The following is an 8,539-nucleotide window of genomic DNA, read 5'->3' as shown; positions in this document are numbered from 1 at the left end:
TGGAGCTTTTCCAGACCCTGCGGACCCAGATCGCCACAACCAGAGCAGTAATCCTGGGCGGTGATTTTAACTGCCCTATAGAGGAGGACGGGCGCTATGTAAGGAAACATTTTCTAAGTTTTCCAATCATTGTTTTATACATGTGAGTCCACTTTTTATGAGTGTATTATCTTCTATGATTCCACATAAACAGATTTCTGTACAGCTCTGAATCAGCACTACATACATGTGTGTGGCTAGTTTAAATCTAATTGATTGGCAGCAGAAGGATGCCAGAAACACTTATGGTAAACTTCCTAGTGATGGCAGATTGTAACCACTGCTGTAGATTAAGTTGGATATACAGGAATTACACATGAAATAAACTAGTAAAAATGGGTGGCTCTAACTCACAAATGGGTGTCATATTAATGTGACAGATATATTGGCGATCACAGAACAGCTGACTAAAATGCCAAGTGTAAATTAGAAGGGCGTGTTGTGACATTACACATAGCTGTGTCATATAACTCGTCTGGTTATTTATACTTTATATTGCTAACCAGCATATGCTTGTGTCTGGCCAATCCATAACCCTGTCCTGGCTAGCCATGCTACAAAGATGTGGATGCATATGTCTGTTAATCATTCATTCAGCATCAAAGCAATTGGAAAAAGGGGTGGGGCTATGGAAAACAGCCACTATAAGCAGTTCCAAGGATGTAACATTTACAACATGTGCACACTAACAGAATTTTGGCTGCATGCAGAGACTGAATCTACTTGTTTTGTGAATAATAGCTTATTAGTTTTAGTGGGCAATGCGTACACATAATTGTGATCCTAACGACTAATTGTACCACTGATGTATCCAGTCTATACTTAAAGTCTCTCTCCAGGGACATTTAAAAAAATCTCCCCTTGCAGTGGAGATACCCCTGCACTGCAAGGGTTAACTGCTTATTTTGTCTAGTGTATCTGTGTAAAAGGCAGGTCAGGAAACAGTGGTGATTGCTGTAGCGGATAAATGAGTAGTATCGTGACAGCAGTGCTTGCTGTCACTGCTTCTGTCCTGCTACCACTTATTCATCAAGTAGGCCATATTAGCAACAACCAGAATGTCAGTATCTGGTCCGTTGGCCATTGTTTGATGATAACAACATTTAAGCCTACATAATGCATAACATGTTTTTTATTCTCTGTTTGTTGAGTACCATACCAACTTGTAAAACTGTTAAAGTCCAATATACTTCTTGCTAAAATTCCAGAGTGCACATAGATGACAACTAATGATTGTCCTGTCTGTCCCCTGCCGCTAGCATACAGCTAAGGAAGGCTGCCACCTCTGTGAGAGTATCAATCCCACTGTATGAACATAAATAAATTGGATGGTAACTCTAGTCTACAACTTCACTGTTCACAATGTACAGTGTAACTGTACTTTAATATCTGACTTGTTCAATCTGATGTCTAGGAACTTGAGCAAATGAAGTGTTAAGTCCAGGATGTTTGTTCTTTTGAGCCATTAGTGACATGAAACAATAGGATTGTCATTATCTGGCAGAACAGCTCAAGAAGCTGGACATCCTGTGCTTCCTACTACATTTCCACTGGACAGAAGAGATATTATGGTTTATCCTACAGGTCAACAGCCCCAAAACTCCTCACCCCTTGTATACCATCCTGGTGATTTACAGTCCAGTCTGCTTAAAAATGGCAGCTGTGATTTTATTTATTTTCTGTAAATTGTCTTTTTTAGAAATAGCATTGTGTTATTAATTTATATATTGTCAACATATTTTACAGGAGTTAACAAATTCACATGAGTCCCTGCCCTTAATGGAGCTTATACTCTATTACCCCACAGCACACAGTCACACACAATCTAGGACCTGTTTTGTAAAAACAAAAACCTAAAGTTTATCTAAAGTATACCCAAGAACCAAAATATAATATATTGCAACTTACCAGTCCTTGGATGTGGTGACGGCATTAGTTTTTTGGGCTTTTTGTCTTTTAGTTTCACCTGACTTTTTAGCCAGAAACACACTTCCTGTCCTAAGGTGACACCTCTCCCTCAATGTAGTGTAAATGTGGAAGAGCAGCAATGTTACCCAAAAGACAGGATGTATTAAGGACTACACAACACTTCCTCTTCTTCATAACATGGCAAGAGGGGTTCTGCAGCCCACAGAGATAGCTTATAACAATGTTAACTTCTAACAGTGCAGAAGTGGCAGAGAGCACACAAAGGTATCAACTCAACTTGATTTCTGGCAAAATTAACAGGTTTTTTTGAACTTATCAAGTAGATATAACAAAATGCTTACAATGGTATATTTATTAACTACCTTACGTCCATGGCCGTTTGTGAACGGCCAGATGGACGTCTTGAAGTTCTTTTAGTGCTAACATGTGCTTTAACATATCAGATTATGTATACAGTGAAGGTAGGACTGGAGCATCTGGAGGAAACCCACTAAAAATGTTCAGAGAACATACAACTGCATGAGATTTCACTGCTGGGAAGTGTCTCAAAGCCCCAGCACTGTAAGGCCACAGTGATAACCATTTATTTTCTATGACACTTAAGTAAAACATTGTATTAATTGAGTATCTTGATCAATACAATTTAAAAAAGAAAATGTATGTTTGCGTTGTACAAATCTGTAGCAAAGAAAATGTATAGAATGTAGCACTGTATGCTTTTTGAGAGCCAGGGAGCACTAAAAAACATTCCTTTAAATTTGCATTGACCTTTGTCTCACTCTACAGGTGTCCATTTTACATAGCCCCCTAAGATAATGCTAAATGGTTTGAAGTATGCAAATCCAACTGACAGATGTTGTGCAATGTTTAGGCAAAGGTGGGAAAGGCTTGCCCAGGAAGACTTAACACTTCATTTGGAAGCTGGCCATATACTGTTTTTAATTAACTTTTGTACGAAATAACTTTATTTCATTCATGGGGTTCATGGGGTCAAAGCGACTATCAATTTCGACGGTAGTGACAAAAAAAAGTCGAAGGATCAGGAAGTAAAATTTTTCTTGAACGAACAAAATTCTAACGGCGAATGTGGTTTTCGTTCGGGATACTCCATTCAAAAATAGAATGTTAAAATAAAATAAAATTTCAATTGTTAATCATCAAGTATCACCAAGTGCCATTATCAGGTGGTAAAGAAAGATCTTTCATACGAATGTTCGTCCTGAAATCTACTAGTGTATGGCCAGCTTTAAGCTAGCCACGCAGCTTGAATTCCTGGTGATTCCTGCTGAAATCGAGCTGTGGTTGGCTCGAACTGGCTCAACAAAAGTCAATGTAAAAACCGACTTAGCTGGGTGGAAAATTATTGGTCTAACAGTGACTACACTAACCTGAGTGGAGACACTGTCACTTTACCAATTCAGCACTAAGTCTCCATTCACATAGGTGTGAGTGCATATTCATGCATCTTTTAGCATGTTTTTAGTGTGTTTTTGTTCTGCGTTTATGTTTACACATGAGTTAATGCATGTTTTTGATGCATTGAAATTAATTTTTCATGCTCTCCCAATACCCTACACTTGATCTATATGGGGCCAAAAACAGCACAACATAGGTGTAAATGGGCCCCATAGAAAAGAATGGAATTCCCTTTGTTATGCATTGTCTTGCAATGGCCAGCAGACAGAAAATTACACAGATGTGAATGGGGGCTTAGTCACAATGGCAGCCTACATATTAAATCACAGGTGTACTTCAAATCTTTAATCACACTCATTAACACCCTCTCATCTGGTCCTCCTCAGCTCTTTTCTACCTTCAACTGCCTTCTTCATCCCCTTCCTCCTCTTCCAACCAACTCACTAACTGCCGAGGAGATCACTTCAGAGATAAGAGTGACGCAATTCACTATGAAATCTCCACTGTCCAGACCTCTCCCACGCCAAACACACCCTGTCTACCACCACACTTACTATTCTGTTAATTTGATTCAATTACTACTGACAAAGTCGCTACTCTTTTGTCTAACACAGGCCTAACTACCTGCCCCCTGGATCCTATCCCCTCACAACTACCCCGGTCACCCTCTAGCTCTATTCTACACTCTCTTACTCACATCTTCAATCTCTTTACTCTCATCTTTAATATGGTGACCCCCATATAGAAAAAACCCTCTATGGGGCCCACCAGTCTCAACAACTTGAGACCCATCTCCTTGCTCCCATTTACCTCAATACTTCTTGAACAGCTGGTCTACAACTGCCTGAGCTGCTATCTTACCATTAACAATCTCCTTGACCCGTTTCAATCTGGCACAGCACTTGACTGAAACTGCCCTTCTAAAACTTACTAACGATCTACTAACTGCTAAAAGCAATGGCCACTACTCTATACTCATACTTTTACACCTTTATGCTGCCTTTGACACAGCTGACCTCCCACTTCTCCTTAATAAACTCCAATCCTATGGCCTCCAAGACTCTGCTTTCTCATGATTCACCTCCTACCTATCTCACGCACCTTCAGGGTCACCTACAATTCTACCTCCTTCTCTCCTCTTTCTCTTTCCGTGGGTGTCCCCCAAGGGTCTATCCTTGGACCCCTTCTATTCTGCATCTACACCTCTTCCCTGGGTCAGTTGATAGCCTCCCATGGCTTCCAATACCATCCTGCTGATGACACCCAAATCTATCTCTACGTTCCTTAGCTCACCTATTCTGTCTCTTTGTGTATCACTAATCTACTCAGTGACATCTCAGCATGGATACAGTCCATGTACCCATTGCACTCCTGACCGCACGTCCAACAAAGTATCCTGGGTGCTCAGTAGTCGACGGATAGCCACCGTCAAAGTAATGCAGACAAGAAATAGACACCGGCACTCCAATAGTAAATCGATTACGTCTATTTATTGACGTACATCAAAAGCAAAATAACACACTCAGTGCGACGTTTCGGGGACACACAGGAACCCCTTCATTGGGCAAGGATGTCACACCACTACATCAAACTCAATCTGTCCAAAACTGAGCGTATAATATTTCCTCCTCTCCAAGTTCTCTCCCCCGATTTCTCCATCACAATCAACAGCACTACAATGAACCCCTCCCATCAAGCCAGAGTACTTGGTGTAATCCTTGATTCTGGGCTCTCTTTTCAGCCCCACATCTAATCACTATCTAAATCTTGTCCACTAAACCTCCGTAACATTTCTAAAATGTGCCCCTTTTTAAGAAACGAAACCACAAAGCTTCTAATTCACACCCTTGTAATCTCTCTCGCCTCGACTACTGTGACTCCCTCCTTGTTGGCCTACCACTACACAGGCTATGCCCCCTTCAATCTATCATGAATGCTGCTGCTGCTCATCCACCTTACCAACCATTCAGTGTCTGCCACCCCTCTCTGCTAATCCCTCCACTGGCTCCCATTTGCCCAACTAATAAAATTCAAAATACTAACAACAACACACAAAGCCATCCACAACTCATCCCCCAGCTACATCTCCAACCTCATCTCAAAATTTCACCCAAACCGTCCTCTCCGCTCCTCTCCTGCTTACTAGCTCTCTCATCATCTCATCCCATGCTCGCCTCCAGGACTTCTCCAGAGTGTCTCCCATTCTCTGGGACTACCTACCCCAGGCTGTCCACTTATCTCCTACACTGTCCACCTTTAGGCGATCCTTAAAACCCATCTCTTCATGACAGCCTATCCCACCTCAACATAATAACTGTCATTTTATTTCTTCCACCAACTCAATCTAAACAATTATTACCTTTTGTATCACTTGCCCCGCTTACTAGATTGTAAGCTCTCATGAGCAGGGCCCTCCAAACCCTATTGTACTGAAATTGTACTGTTACTGTAACTGTACAGTCTCCACCATTTTGTAAAGTGCTGTGCAAACTGTTGATGCTATATAAATCCTGTTTTTAAAAAAAAAATTATAATACTGGGAAAGCTCACTCTTTTGACTTAGATTTTTTCAAAGGCATTTATGTTAAAGGAATATGGTGATGTAAATGTTTTTAAGATGTTTTAAATGAACATTTTACATGTAGAGACAGTTTCTTTGTTGTATGTTTGCTACACTGTCTAGAGCAGTGCTAAGGATCTGCGATAAGAAATAGAGGTCTGAGTCAGAACCAAAGGAAGTGTGCACTGATGCTGCCGGGTTCTGAGAGCACACAGAGAAGCAGACCTGGGGCCAACAGCAGCTAACAGAGGAGGAGATTTACCAGACGCTCTATGCCTGGCACAGAGTGCACAGTCCACCACTGTTACAAAGCTTACCTGCTTCAGGAGTGCAGGAAAACAGAACATAACCAGTGTAACTTGTGAGAATTAATACTGCAATCTTGCTGGAGTTTATGTATACTAGGGGTCTGCTGCTGGAGGGGAATTTTTTTGCATTTAAAAGGGACCTTGCACTTAAATAACAAGGTCGGCTTATTTGGTGTCCTGCCCCCTCCATAGCTGAAACACTGTATTAGCCTACAAAACACCTTTCGGGATAAAAGATAATATACAGTAAACTCCCCATTATCCAGCATTCAAGCAACCGGCACTCTCAAGCAAAAGACAAAAAAAAATTGAGGACATATGTCCTCGATTTTTTTTTTCTGCTAGCTTGAAGCTCATTAAACAGATGCTGGTTGCTTGGTGCACACTTAAAAATTGAATTAGCAACTAAATGTATTTAGTTGCTAAGGAACTTCTTTGTTTAATTCTTGCTGTCGGCAGCTAGACTCCGTGTTCGGCAGTAGAATGTACTGTAAACAATGGGGAGAAAAAGCCAGCCTACTATTAGCTATTTCAAGAGAGCACTTTCTCTCTCAGATCCGTCCTCTGCTCAGTGGGTGAGGTTTCAAAAGCCAGCTTGTTATTGGCTATTTGCAATTTGAAATAGCCAATAGCAGCTGGCTATTGAAAACCCACCCACCGAGCAAAGGAGCGGACCTGAGAGAGAACTTTCTCTCTCAGAGCTGCTCCTCTGCTTGATTTTAATAGCCAGCCTGCTATTGGCTATTTCATATGACAATAGCCAACAGGACTGGCTTTTGTCACTAGACCTAAGTGATGTATACTTACATAATGTATTCCCATAATGCAAGAGTTTGAAATATATCTTTGCTACGTGGTAACAGATGTTGATTACAAGTTTGTGGCCTTGCCCTTCGACCTGTAAACCTCTCCCAGAACCTTTTTAAAGGTACAGTTGTCAGTAGTGGCTTTGCTAGGTGCCAGAGATCCACTACTGTTTTGAAGACCTGTTACTTCTATGTTATTCTGAAAGAGATCTTATCACATACAGAGAAGTAACTGTTCAGACCACCACCAACTATGGCTGGATAGTCAACTTCAACAAAAGCAAGACACATCAAGCTCTGATCAACCTCAGAGCCAGACTGAGTTTAACACAGTATTGCTGAATACTAAGTTGAACAGAATTTTACTACCAATGGAAAATATTGCAGTAATTAGAAAAGGCAAAAGCTTAAACCTAGAAGCTTCTCATCTAAAAACAGCACAAATGTCTCAGAATTATAAGGATAATGGTGTTGACTATTCCCATTGTCAAAAGGGCCCAGTGAACCTGTTGTTCTTTTCAGACTGGATTTCTGACACAATGGAACTCTGGGGATTTGACTCAATCGATACAAATCACTCAGTCCATGAAGTTGGTTTTGTGATTTGTCACTGATATTGAATGCCAGTCTGTTGGGGTGGGGTGCGCATTGTCTTGGGAAATTAGCTCAGGGCTGTTGGTCCTTCTCAGCCAAGCTAAGGGCCAAATATAATGTTTGTTGACCCCTTTGATTTCCAACAAGGCGGTCTTACTGAGGAGGAACAACAAAACACAAGAAATAGTGGAACCTACTATGTTCCCTAATCTTAAAGACTGCATTTTTAGCTTTACGCTGTGTGGAGCTCCTCATCACCTGTGACCTGGATAGGGTAGTTCTTGGACCTACCTGTTTTTGTCCCTAATGTGGTTACAGTTTTTCACATTTTCAGGTTTTTTCACATAAATCAACAAATAGTACTACCCACTTGTAAAGATTCTGAGATAGGTGGGTCTCAATCGAGAAAGACCCTAGAACAAGCAAATGTAATGTATATCAGGTGAGATAAAATTTTATTGCAAAGGCATAATATATATAGGTTGCTAAAAGGTAATCAACGACAATGTGACATGTCACAATCTAGTCCAAAACAAACACACACTGCTCACATCCCAAATGCCAAATCCAAACTGATCAAATCGTGACTGCTTCCTAGGTGCAGGCTAAAAAAACGTGCCGCCATCTCTAGAACTCTATGGTTAAGCCCAACTTGTGAAATGCGTGAGATGCTGATTGAACACTGAATGAGAAGCAGCACAGTAATGAGCCATCATTCTGCTCTCCCCGCTTGGCAGCATTTTCACTGTCAGCACTGTAGCAAACCTCTTTTTTGGGTCTTGATTAAGTTGCCCTTAAAAATACACTTATGCATTATTTTCTGCCTGGTGACTTAAATGTACTGATTTATTTACTATAATGTGTCACTGGGAGGGAGAAGAAAAAAA

The 8,539-nt window shown here is 40.9% G+C and overlaps 1 long non-coding RNA gene across 1 annotated transcript in view; it reads right to left on the bottom strand.

Moving 5' to 3' along the window:
• The window catches only part of LOC108784522, a 25,467-nt gene continuing 16,928 nt past the window's right edge, over window positions 1-8,539 (bottom strand). The window contains exon 3 of the long non-coding RNA XR_001941075.1: window positions 1-94. This is a non-coding gene — a long non-coding RNA (uncharacterized LOC108784522). The remainder of the gene's footprint in view (window positions 95-8,539) is intronic.

This window comes from Nanorana parkeri, unplaced genomic scaffold (genome assembly GCF_000935625.1).
Source record: "Nanorana parkeri isolate BGI_ZX_2015 unplaced genomic scaffold, ASM93562v1 scaffold118, whole genome shotgun sequence".
NCBI classification, from domain to species: domain Eukaryota; kingdom Metazoa; phylum Chordata; class Amphibia; order Anura; family Dicroglossidae; genus Nanorana; species Nanorana parkeri.
This window is presented reverse-complemented; position numbering and strand designations above follow the sequence as displayed.